Source organism: Herpailurus yagouaroundi, unplaced genomic scaffold (genome assembly GCF_014898765.1).
Source record: "Herpailurus yagouaroundi ecotype Mexico unplaced genomic scaffold, PumYag 140, whole genome shotgun sequence".
NCBI classification, from domain to species: domain Eukaryota; kingdom Metazoa; phylum Chordata; class Mammalia; order Carnivora; family Felidae; genus Herpailurus; species Herpailurus yagouaroundi.
The window spans coordinates 57,439,830-57,452,648 of NW_024412395.1; positions in this window are offsets into that span (position 1 = coordinate 57,439,830).

The window sequence follows — 12,819 nt, forward strand, 5'->3', positions numbered from 1 at the left end:
CGCACTACCCCAATATGACTGGTGCCCTTATATAATGGAGCAACTGGACAGAAATTTAGAAGGAAGGTATGTTTGGAGACCCAGGGAAAACACTCTGAAGACAGAGGCTGAGATTATGCTGCCACAAGCCACGGGATGTCCGGGGCTACTGGAAACTGGAAAAAGCAAGGAAAGATGCTTTCTCTGCGGGCTTCCGAGGGGCATGGCCCTGCCAACACTTGGACCCCAGACTTCCAGCCTCTGGAACTGTGAGATGCTTCGTTACAGCAGCCCTGGGGGAACTAGCACAGACCAGCCCTGCCCCTCAACTCTCCCGAGTCCACGTCCACCTGCCTTATTCACAGGACGGAATGGATCTCTTGCCTGCTGTGTGTGATGTGACATTTTCCAGATGAAACAGTGGACAACAGACAAGCAGAGAAGGGGAGAAAGGGGGAAAGAAGGAAAATGAAAGGGTAACTTAAAAAAAAAATTACATCCAAGTTATTTAACATATAGTGTAATAATGACTTCAGGAATAGAATTTAGTGATTCATCACTTACATATAACACTCAGCACTCATCCCTACAAGTGCCCTCCTTAATGCCTATCACCCATTTAGCCCATCCCCCCCCCACCTCCATTCCAGCAACCCTCAGTTTGTTCTCTATATTTAGGAGTTTCTTATGGGTTGTCTCCCTCTCTGTTTTTATCTTATTTTTGCTCCCCTTTCCCTGTTCATCTGTTTTGTTTCTTAATGGAACATTACTTGGCAATCAAAAAGAATGAAATCTTGCCACTTGCAACAACATGGATGGAACTAGGGAGTGTTATGCTAAGTGAAATAGAGAAAGACAAATATCATATGATTTCTCTCACATGTGGAATCAAAGAAAGGATAACTTGTTAAGAACACCAAGAAGTCCGGGATCAGTTCTGGTATTTCACTTGTACACTTGGGAACAGCTTAACAGCTAAAGGATTTTGTGTAAATAGCCATTGCCCTGAGCCTCCCAAGCACCCCACCGCCAAGCCTGCTGTACCTGCTACCAGCCTACCCTGTCCCTTTCCAGGGGCTCTCCAGGATCTCCCCCCAGAATCCAGCCAATGAAGGATTGACTCCTGGGCCTGCATGGGGGTCTTTGGATTCTGGCCCAGGGCTACCTCTGCCACAGTCCCTTCTGATGGGTCAGCACTCATTGGTAATAATATCATTTCCAATTGAGAACCTTGTGCATTTGGATTATGGTAGTGGACTTCCACCATGATGGGAGAACATGCAGTAGAAGGAGGTGAAACCAGAGGTTGCTGGAGAGAATTGAAGAGGAACAGGCATATAAGAGATCAGAGCAGCAGGAGGGAAGACAGGGCCATAAAGAGAGGTCTCTCTGCAGCTGTTACTGTACAGGTGAGATACTGCTTTCCTTAAAAATGCCTCTGGCCTTCTGGTCCTTTCCCTAGCAACCCACCACCAATCTAGGAGTAGGAGAGAGGCGTGGAAAGAGGGGTAAGGCAGGGAAGGTCCAGTTGTTCACTTGCCCACTGGGCCAGAGCAGGTGTCAGGGGCAGGTGACCACCTGGTGATACTAAGCATGGAGGCTCAGGTGGGCTGGCGAAGCTTGGTTATGGGACTCTTGGGCAGTGGAGTGGGTAGAGGCCTCATTCCTAACAGCAGTCACCCTCTCATCTCCGCATCCTCACCCCACTTAATCCTCACAAGACCTCTAATGAGCGGGTGTTATCATTAATTCTCATTTTGCAGGTAAAGAATCCGAAATGCAGCAAAGTGAAATAATTTAGCTAAAGGCCAGTGGCCTCTAAGGAGTGTAGCCAAATAGCAAACTCAGGAGTATTTGCTTCCAACTCCTGTACTCTTAGCCACTAGCCATCAGTCATCTGCGGAGAGGTTATCTGGCCATGTGTAATTCAGCAGCCACTCCGATCTAAAAGTGTAGCATTCGTGCCATCGCCAATCCGAACCTCCAAGCAAGTAGAATCCTTTGACCAAGTCAGGGTGACTCATGTAGAGATAAAACCTTATATACTCGGATGTGAGGGATATCTTGTTGTAAACATGGGACAGGGTGAGCTTAGGGTCCTCCTACTCTGCCATCTTCCCAAGCTTCTCTCATCGAGATAAAATCTTGTAACAGTGAACATTGATTCCCACATTATCAGAGACTTCTGTTCAAGCGACATCATTTAATACTTATTGGATGTCCATTGAGAGTTGAGCATAAGATGCACTCTTGTCACACGCTGGCATTTCTCAAGATTTCTGTAGTAAAAAACAAGATAGCAACTATTCACCATGGTCAAGAAGTGATCTTGGGAGATTAGATGTTATTCTTCCTCTAACCCTACCTATAGACTGATTGGATATAAAGGAGCATTTCCCAGATACAATTCAGATTTATGGGTAACATAAATCAGCTATTCTTAAATAAGATTTGCCTTTATCATCTGGCCGACTCTAGAGTGTTCTTAACTCTTTATCTGTGTTTACCCCGTCAACCCCATTTGGTAAACACCACCAAGCATGCTGTCAAACACACTGCCCTTTAGAAATCAATGTAAATGTAATTCTACCAACTTCAACTAAACTAATAAGATCTGAAAGGTCATAATGGTACCAGACATGCAATGAATAATAGCTATGGATGCAGCTCAATGATTGATTCAACCAATGGCAATGAAGGTCTTAGGGAAAATGAGCTATTTAATTTTCTCATATACCCTAGTATGTTCTGAAGCACCTTAAATTTGGGATTGGATCTCAGGCGCACTGTGTTATCACTACATGCTTTATTGGAGCCTGCAGAAGGAAAAAAACTGAAAAAGTAGAGAAAGTTGATTTCATTGTTGGATCCAGTATGGTCTCACTCTTGTCATGGAAAGACCTTAAATCAGCAACGTGCATATTTAATCTATTTCCCTCAAACACATCTGTATTACTTTCAAAAGGCTGCCGTAACAAATTTCTGCAAACTGGGTGGCTGAAAGCAAGAGAAATGTACTGTCTCACAGTCCTGGAGACCACAAGTCAAAAATCAAGGAGTTGGTTGGACTGATTCCTTCTGAGAGTTTTAAGGCAGAATCGTTTTTTTTTCTTTCTTTCTTTCTTTTCTTTATTTATTTTGTTTGTTTGCTCCTGAGAGAGAGAGAGAGAGAAGAGAGAGAGCACAAACAGGGGAGAGGGGCAGAGTGGCACAGGGAGAGAGAGAGAATCTTAAGCAGACTCCATGCGCAGCATGGAGGCCTACTTGGGGCTTGATCCCAAGACCATGGGATCATGACCTGAGCCGAAATCAAGAGTCAGATGCTTCACCAACTGAGTCACCCAGGTGCCCCAAGACAGAATCTGTTCTATGCTTCTGTCATAGCATCTGGTAGCTCCAGGCATTCCTACTGAGTGTAAATGCATCACTCAAATCTTCCTGTCTCTGTCTGCATGTGGCCATCTTCTTATAAGAACACGAGTCATATTGGATTAGGGGCCCACCCTTCTCCAGTATGATTTCATCCTAACTTGTCACATCTGCAATGGCCCTGTTTCTAAATAAGTTCACATTCTGAGATGCAGGAGGTTAGGATTTCAAAATATCTTTTTGGGGAACACAGTTCAACCATTTGCAATATCCAAGTAGAAAACAAGAGTTCATGGCACTATATGCTGTTAGGTTACAAATCAGGCAATGTATTTACCAAAACTATAGTACAGAACATGGAAGCTTTAGTTACAAGTAAATAACTTAACTTTTTATATTTTTACTGTTTAAGTTATAAAATAGTTAATATAATTATGAAATATACAAAAAAGAATACATATAATGTATGTATACTGTAGAAAGAGTAATAGAATGAATATCAATGTACCTGTCAGTTTAAGAAACAGGACATTGTGAATAAAATTAAAGCCTCCATATGTCCCTACTGAATCTCATTCTATTTCTTTCTTGGTGAGCAACACAGACTAGGTCCCTGCCCTCATGAACTTACATTTCAGTTGAAGCAGGCAGACACAAAATAGACACAAAAATGAGAAATAAAATGTCAGGTAAGGAAAGTGCTACCCACGGCACTAAAATATGGTGATGTGAGAGAAAGTAACTGGATGGCTATTTGAGATTGGAAGCTCAGGCAAGGCTTCTCTGAGGTGGTGACCGATTGAAAAGAAGGAGTCAGTTGTGTGAAGATAAGGAAGAAAAGCATCGAGGACAAGGCATGAGAAAGTACCAAGGCCAAAAGACAAGACAAGCTTGGCAAATAAAAGGCCAGATAGCTGGAACTTAGTAAGGACAGAATAAACCCACAGTTAAGAATATGCTGTAAAAACTGGAGTAAAGAATCTAGATTTTGTTGTAAGAACAATGAGAGACTCTATGAGGGTTTTAAGCGAGGTTATAACATGATCTATGTTTCAGAAGCTATCTGTTGTTGCTGTTTGCGAGGGGCAGACTCAAAGCAAGGAAACTATCAGGACTAGGTGGATAGAGGTGGAGATAGACCACATACAGACTTGGGATGTGCTCTTGAGATGGAGTCTGTAGGGCTCAATGCACTGGATATGGGGAAAAGGGGAAAGAGAAAATGTTGCCGAATGCAACTGAATGGATTGAGGTACATTTTAATGAGATGGGAAAGATTTGTGGAGGGAGCAGATCTGGGGAGGTGTAAGTTACAAGTTTTCTTTGATTAAGTTTGACAAATGCCTATAAGACAATCTTGTGAAGATTTTACAAGGCAGTTTACCATATAAGTCCTTGAGTCTTTGTTAAAAACCAGTCTCGTTCCTCATGAAACACAATCAACTCTGCATTAGTCAAGACACGTTCTCTCTTTGGTCAATTTCCTCAGCTGTTTTCTTGTGGCCTTCTTTCCCTTTGCTTCCTGCTTATTAAACCCTCAATCATTCATCAAATTTTTTCTAGTACTTGTTATGTGGATGAGCATACTGCTGACATCTGTCATACTGCAGACATAAGTGGCTCTTTTTGAATATTTGTAGAATAATTGAATGAATGAATGAATGAATGAATGAATATACTGCTTAGGTTCTCTTGAGGCTTAAGTTTTCAAGGGTTGGATAAGTCTAGTATAGGAAATAATACATATACTTCAGTGATACAATGCAAAGCAAAAAGTGATTAGTTGAATAGGAAAGTTACTAATAAAGGATTGTGGAAGTTCAGAAGAAGATATGCAATTCAGGAAATGCGGTATATGCACATGATGGAATACCATCCCGTAATGAGAAAGAAGGAACTACAACTATATGCAACAGAATGAATAAATTCCACATAGTTTTGAACAAAATAAGCCATACAAAAGAATACACACTGTATTATTTCATTTATATAAAGTTCAAGAAAGACAGAACTAAGCTATGGTGTTAGAAATGGTTGGTTACAGTGTGTAGGCGGGCTGTGACCCGTAGGAAGTGTGAAGGGAATCCTGGGATTCTGGTTACGTTCTGTTTTTTTTTTTGGGGGGTGGGGGTGTGGTTTGCTTATATGTGTTCATGTCACTAAAATTCACCTACCTGTACACTTAGGATTTGTGTACCTTAGGATTTGTGTATCATGCCGAGAACTGTAAAGTGTCTGAGACTTACTCTGCCAGCAAGCCTGCCACAATTTTATGCACGCTGGTAGAAGACATGATACTCCTGGGTCAGAGACAAAGGAATTTATTACTCAGAGTGCAGCAAGCAGCATAAGTTATACGTTTGTTCTTGTTCCTCTTGCTCCCCTTCCTCAAAGTTGCACAGGGGGTGCTCAGATGGAATGCTGTACATGCCATGGCTTTGTGTCAACTGAGGAACCCCAAGCTTAGAGAACCCAAATCTTTCATAATGGGATACAAGCAAATCTGCCCCACCTCCGTGGAGGGAGACAATATCTTTGTTATACTAGGTAGTAAACAAACCCGTCCTCTGCTTGGGAGGGAGACACTATCTTCTAAGGCTGTTCTCTATATATTCATCCTTGGAAAGATAGTCATGAACAAAAGCTATCAGTGCCTCTCTGCTCACAAGGCTTGCAGAAACGTGAAAGACCTCCAGAGGATTATCTTACAACATGGTGTACTTCAATAAAAAGTTTAAATTTAAAATTATTTTAGCTAGATCTTATTTGGGCATGATCAGATTGAGAGAAAATGACTTTAATGTTAGGAACAGTGAGTGGGTGAGTTTTAGTAGAGTGTAGTGTTTTTCCCACCTAAAAAGTCTTCCAACATGGGAAGGTAAGGTAAATGAAACTCAAATGGCCAATTTGACTGTCTTTTTTATTGCTCAGATAAAGGTTTGTGGAAGGGAAGAAAATCACATTAAAGAATGAAACAAGACTTTAAGGAATCATCTGTGTATTTCATTTATCCTTTTCCCTATTCCCCCAACTGTGCATGGGTTTGGATTATTTAGAGTTGAGATTTAGAAAATATTTCCATCATAATATGTGCACAGTTCAGTAGATTTTATTTTGAAAATAAAATAAGAAATACAGAAAATAATAAACTCAAATGCCTTTAAAAGTTTTTTATTTCCATAATTGAAAATTTTAAACCAAAATTATATTGGCCCTAATTAACTTTACTTTGAAAGACAAATCTCTAAATTTCTCTTGTCTTATTTACAATAAATCTCGATGACCCAACAGCATTTAAGCAGAAATGTGATGTACTTAATGCTTAACATTTTCTTAACATTTTCTCTCGGAAACATCCATTTTTATGCTACCTAGGTAAAAGTGTGGAAGTGAATATTAAAATCCCATAACCATATTTTGGTGCTGATGCTGCATTTTCACGTTTTATGATCTATCTTGAGCTGTTTGACTGAATGGCAGTCTGCTGTTTAATCAAGAGCCATGTGTTATTCTATATAAGTGTACTGTATTATAAAAGTGAATGTAAAATTAATTTCAGGATATATATGTTTAATTACATAGTCTCGTGTTACATATCTGAATCAAATTGTGCATTGCCTGTTAATAGCTTGAAAAAGTTTGGAATTAATTTAAGCAGTGAAGCTTGAGATCTTTTTAAGGAGGCTTTTCTTAGATCATAACTCAGTTCTGGAAGTTCAGTCCTTTGTGGTTTTTCCAGGTTAGCCCTTCGAGTGGAGAAGTAAAGGATATGATATTTATTGAATGCTTGTTTTGCACCAGGCAATGGAATATATGGTTTACATGTATCACCTTGTTTTAAATTCCATGAGGTGACTGTAATTATTCCCATTTTAGACATGAACAAAAAAATCAAGAGTGGACTACTTGAACTCACACCGGGAGTAAGTGGTGGACCCAGAATTTGAATACAAAGCTGTATGTCTCCATGGTAAAATCATTTTTTAAAATAGTACTTGCAGGGTGCCTGGGTGGCTCAGTCAGTTGAGCGTCCGACTTTGGCTCAGGTCATGATCTCACGGTTTTTGGGTTTAAGCCCTGCCTCAGGCTTTGTGCTGACACCTCGGAGCCTGGAGCCTGCTGTGGATTCTGTGTCTCCCTCTCTGCCCCTCCCCTGCTTGTGCTCTGTCTCTCTCTCTCAAAAATGAATAAACATTAAAAAAATTAAAAACAAATAAAAATAAATAAAACAGTACTTGCACATGGGTAGGAAGAAAAGACTAGAAGAATGAATGTTTACCATTATGTTAGCCATGGTGGGATTAAAGTTAATTTTTAATTCTTTATTTCATCATTGTGTATTGTCTGAATTTCTGATAATGTGTATGTATATATATTTATTTAAATATAGCATAGGACTTGAAATGACCTTGAGAAGTCATTAAGGTTGAAACCATTAACAGCAAGGTCTCCCATGGGCTTTATTCATTTAATGTCTCTTGATATGGGAGGTTTCAATCAGGTAGGTTTCTGAAAGCCCAAGGGATGAAGTTGTGTCTGGGGACCGGATGATCATGGGGTGATAGTGTGTCCCTCCACCTCTCGAAGGTCAAGCGTGGTCTGAAAGATAACCAATTCCAGCTCTACTCCAAGCCAGAACGATTCTCATGGGTGGACTAGGTCATGTAAACAAGAACTTCTGCCTACTTACCACTACCATTTTCTTAAATTTAAGAAAAATTTCTCTAATAGCCATTGAGAATCATGGAATCATTTCACCCACTCCTCTAATAAATAGTCCTTTACTTTGTATATATCCTTATAACAATTTGGGTCAAGACGCAAGTGATTATCCACCCCCACCCACACCCCTTAAATATATCATTCCCTTTAATATATTTCTGAAGCTAATTGTCTATATGAAGGTACTGGGATAGAAAATCAGCTAGTTGAGGCGCCCGGGTGGCTCAGTTAGTTAAGTGCCTGACTCTTGATTTCAGCTCAGGTCATGATTTCATGGCCGTGAGATCGAGCCCTGCATTGGGCTCCACGTTGGGCTCTGTGCTGGGTGTGGAGCCTGCTTAAGATTCTCTCTCTTCCTCTTCCTCTACCCTTCCCCCGTCCTCTCCCTTTCCCCATCTCCCCCCACAAAAAAGTCACCTAGTTGTGTGGTATGCCACCCAGTTTCCTCCTTTTGGACCAAGGTCCAAAAAGGTCAATGTCATTCCCCCTCCCACTTCCAGAAGTGTCATTTGCTCACAGCTCATAGTTGAGACCCTCGTCAGAAACTTCCCCTGGCCAAAGGAAGCTGCCTTGCCTAAATTAGCTGCTTCCTCAGGGGCAGCCCACATGTAATGCCTAGACTATACGTGGGCACAAAGCCCAGCACCTTTGCTGCAATTTGGGGGCATCTCTGAAAGGCCATCCCAGCTCCAGACCTCCCTGTAAAATCATCTGAGACTCCTGTTGCAACCCATCACAGTTCAACTTCGCTTCTGCCCAGTCCTCCTTCCCTCAACTCCTTACAGGCTTTGCTCCTAGGAGCACTCACCAGCAAGCCCTCTCCATATGACTTGTTGTCTGAATCTTCTTCCCCAGGAAGAGAAGGTAAAACTCACCTACATTTCCTATGGCCTCCAAACCACCATTCCCTCCCAGGTGAGCTCTTGAAACAGTAGCATCCATTGTGAATATCACAATAACTGTACCAGGCAGATCCCAGGGTAGATCTCCCTTCTTCTTGGAGGACCTGAGTAAGGAGTTAGCCACACAGACTCACACAGAAAGTTTGCTCAGAAAGGGTCTCTACACTCTGCTCTGTAAGCCCTAGTGTCAAAGAGCTTATACTGCTGGTTAGCTTCTCACTGCAGACAGTCTCTATGGGTTGCCAGTAAAGTGAGCACCGGTGTTAAACCAAACTCCAAGAGCGTCTGCCTTCCTGCACTTTGGAGGACATGGGTGCACTGACAGGTCAGAGCCAAGAGTTTTCTGTAGTAGTAGCCAACGGCAGTAGCCATCGTAAAACAAAGGTCTCTAGTTTGGAATGGAGCAAGGACACCAGTTCATAGGTGACCCTCTGGGATCCAACACCTGTCTCTTGGGCTGGGCTTCCCTATTAAGAAATCACGGAATTGAAACAGACCCTGCCTTCTCTGGGTTTGGTGACTGGGTAACTGGCATCCTCTTTTGATTTGCAAATACTACCGTGAAGCCCACAAAAGCCAGCAAAGTTAGAAAGATAAGATGGCTTCAGGAGACACGACAAAGAAATGTGTTACCTCTTTGGAACAACTCTTTTTTTTTTTTAGTGTTTATTTATTTATTTTGAGAGAGAGAGAGAGAGAGAGAGAGAGAGAGAGAGAAGGTAGAGGGGCAGAGAGAGAGAAGGAATCCCAGGCAGGCTCTGTGCTGTCAGTGCAGAGCCCGACACAGGGCTCATACTCACAAACCATGAGATCATGACCTGAGCTGAAATCAAGAGTCGGACATTTAACCAACTGAGCCACCCAGGCGCCCCTGGAACAACTCTTTCTATGAAAAATATACTGGAACAGATTGCAGCTGGACAACCTGGTCAATAAAGACTTCAGGATTTAATTGCTCGTATAGGGGAACATTTTCTTTAACATCAGAGTGAGCTATTTTCCCCAGTACTATAATGATTGTTACACATTTTGTAGAGTCTCCCAGAACTCTCTCTAGATGGGATCTGCTAACTACCATCCACACTAATGCAGACGATTAATTGACTTTCGGAGAAAAATCTTTAAAAATCATTGTGAATGGTGGGTCTCTATCCTGCTCAACTTGTTTCTCTACTTCTCAGATATAATCTCCTCACTTAAGCATTCAAAAAGAATTTGCAGTACGAAATAATTTCATTCAACCGGTAAATTAATTTAGTTTCCTGAAGATAAACTTTGTAGAGAATTCCTCTAGTTAGGCAGGACGAAGTGCTGCTTGAAATCAGACCATCAAAATAGTTTTTTAAATGATCTGTATAGTCAACCAGTAACCCTTGCCGTTAACATTATTTTTTGCCAAAATTGAAACAAGGCTATAAAACTTTTCAGGTTGCCCTCTTGCTTTGACTACTAGGAAACTCAGAGCCAAATTTAATGTTTAATCTCAATAATAATTCTTAGCTTAGATTTTCTGACACAATCCCTTTTCTTTTCCCACCTTATCTTCATTCTAGTTCCCCAGTACACAATTTTTAAAAATCGTTTTTTGAAAGTTTACCCTGTTAAAAAACAGAAAAGCAAGAAACATTCTTGAAACTGTAACTACTTCTGTCTTGTTGGCTCAATATTTTGAAGCCGAAATGGGGGAGGCAAGTAAATCATAAGCAATTAATAAGTGGGCCACAAGGAGAAGGTGTCCAAGTTCAACATCTTTCCAAAGACCAAGAATTTGATATGAGTGGCTTCATACAGATTATATATCCACCATGGGAGAGAAAGCGGTCGCTTCAGTATGGAATTCATTTTCCAAAACCGAACAGACCTGCGTCTCAAACAGTTCCATTGGACAAATTATGCCTTAAATCTTCTTTGAACTGCTGAGCCTAAATCAGATTAGATAGAAAAGGTTTCATTTTACATAACCAATATTTAAAGCTTCTAGTGAGTCTTTAAGATGATTTGCTACAATGTACGTGTTTTTGATATGCATCCAACTTCTTAACTTGTCTAAGTTTTGGTGATAAAAGTTCACATTAACGCAGATAACATACCAGCACAGAAAGCTCTCAGACTAGTTATCACTGTTCTCCATATCCTCAGCATATTCAGATAAGATGAACGGAATCTTCATAAAAACGGACATTAATTGGCATGCTTCCCTATATCAATACCTCAATCAATTTTAAAGTAACTTGCCATGTTCTGTGTATGTCAGAATCTGAGATAATGGAGTATGTATGTCAAGATAGCGTGGGCTCTGATGTAATAAAAATATAACCCTAGAGTCCCAGTTACTTAGCACAATAAAGGCTTATTTATTTAAAAAAATTTTTTTAATGTTTATTTATTTCTGACAAAGAGACAAAGCATGAGAGGGGGAGGGGCAGAGAGAGAGAGAGAGAGAGAGAGAGAGAGAGGGAGAGAGAGAGAGAGACAGAATCCGAAGCAGGCTCTAGGCTCTGAGCTTTCAGCACAGAGCACGACACCGGGCTTGAACTCATGGACCATGAGATCATGACCTGAGCTGAAGTCGGACACTTAACCTACTGAGCCACCCAGGTGCGCCCCAAGGTTTATTTCTTATTTGTGCTGAGTCCCAACGTGAGTCAGCTAACTCTTCAGAGTAGCTGTCCACCATGCTATGACATACAGATCCAAGCTATTTGTACCTTACAGCTCCACCATCTCAATGCATACTCATCTTTGTGTCATGGCAGGAGAAAAGAGAGTCAGAGAGCTGCACATTGACTCTTGAATGCTTCAGCCCAGGAGTGACTCTTGTTCATGGCCCACTGAGCACATGGGAGCACATGAATATTCAGTGAATAGCACATGACTGATTCAGGGAGTGCACAGCATTCTGAAGAGATGTGCAAATTTTTTGCGTCTGTTTCTGTGAAAATGTAGGTTCTATCAATGCCAGTGTTTTTAAATTTTCATTTTGTTTTATTTTATTAATAGTTATTTTTGAGAGAGAGGGGGAGAGAGAGAGAGAGAAGGGGAGGGGAGGGGCAGAGAGAGAGAGAGAGACACAGAATTCGAAGCAGGCTCCAGGCTCTGAGCTGTCAGCACTGAGCCCAACACGGGGCTCAAACCCACAGACCACAAGATCACGACCTGAGCCAAAGTCAGATGCTTAACTGACTGAGCCATCTAGGTGCCCCAGCGCCATTGTTTTTAAATAAGGTCTTATTTAATGGGGCATATTTGAGTGAATACATAATATCCATGCTTATAATTATACACATAAGAGCAGAATATAATTCTGTTTCAACAAATAACTCCTTTGTTTTTTATAAGTGATTCTTGTGTGGATACTAGGATATTTTTTTGATGAAGGCAGCGTTTTATTGTTTGAGTGATAAGGATCAAAGACATACCCCACATAGGCAGGAAGTAGGGTTTCACTCAAGTAAGAGGCTATTAATGCTGCCAGACCCCAGAATCCTAGCAATCATCTGGAAACAAAAAACAAAAAAACAACAAAAAACCCCCAAAAAACCAAAAACAAAAACAAATATCTTTTCTCCAAAGGGAAACCATGGTTGAAAGCCATTGCTCAGGAAGGTAGTAGAGTGATAATGCTCTTTTCCAAGTTGGTGAGACTATCAGGAGACCATCTGCTGTGTTTTGGAAGGAAGCACAACAATAAGCAGACTAAGGGGTGGGGAGTAAGGTTCCTAGGCAAGGGACTGTTAGTGCGTACTGACTTTTTTAAAGTTTTTTTTTAATGTTTTATTATTTATTTTTGGGAGAGAGAGAGAGACACAGAACCCAATGTTTTATTATTTATTTTTGGGAGAGAGAG